This window comes from Poecilia latipinna, unplaced genomic scaffold (genome assembly GCF_001443285.1).
Source record: "Poecilia latipinna isolate Pla-1442-1.1 unplaced genomic scaffold, P_latipinna-1.0 Scaffold4021, whole genome shotgun sequence".
Taxonomy (NCBI): Eukaryota; Metazoa; Chordata; class Actinopteri; order Cyprinodontiformes; family Poeciliidae; genus Poecilia; species Poecilia latipinna.
The window spans coordinates 17,768-18,681 of record NW_015116637.1 but is presented as its reverse complement, the minus strand read 5'-3'; positions in this window follow the sequence as shown (position 1 = coordinate 18,681).

Sequence of the window (914 nt, the reverse complement as noted above, 5' to 3'; positions counted from 1 at the left end):
GCTCACTGTAAATGCATGCTGCTTTAAATTTAATCCAAACTTTCTCTGATGTTTCAGGTTCTAAGCCTTAGAGGACTGGTGTTGTTGTCTAAAGTGGAGTTAATATTGTGGCTCATTTATTCTGAGCTCTCTTTGCATTTAGACAACCAAGCTGCAAAACCTATTGACCAAATTTTATTCAGTTTTTTATGGAAAAAAATTATACATTGCTTAAGAAAATCAATGGCAATGAATTCTTATGAAAGAATTAAAATATAAAATTAATATTAAAAAGTCCCTCTTAAATGTAACTGACACCATTGTTGGTAAAGCTTGATTTTCTTCTCCTTGTAAGAATAAGAATCCGTGCCTGGTTCTTTTAGATAATCTTGATCATTTTGCATAAAAAGATCAAATGAACATAAATAAATGTGTTGGACAAAAAAACACAATAATTTTCATTTGCTTGATGTAGTGTTTTTCTTTTCCTTTTTTTTTTTCTCCCAAAAACTGAACGATAAAAGTCGTCAGTCTGGTGCTTTGGTCTCAACTATCTCTTTTTTTGAAAGATAATATTGTTTACAGAGTCTTCATAATTCATTTATTTGTTGTTTCCGTTGATTTTTCTTTATTTAGTTTTTTTTCAAATGTCATCCAGTTCCTGTGTTTAAATATTCAGTAGAATTTAAAGTTGATTGATTTATAAGAATGTGTTCTTTCCATTATTATGCCATTTCCGTTATATTACTTGAAAAATGTTTCAAAACTACAATATTATCATTTATGACAATAACTTCTGGGAGAATTTATTGTCCAGCAAAAACTGTTATTGTGACACATTTGGCTGTGTTTGGTTCCCCTGCTCAGGAGTTTTAATGAATGTGGACCAAAGTTCTAAATGACTGGAAATAAACTGAAAGTGTTTTATAAAGTTC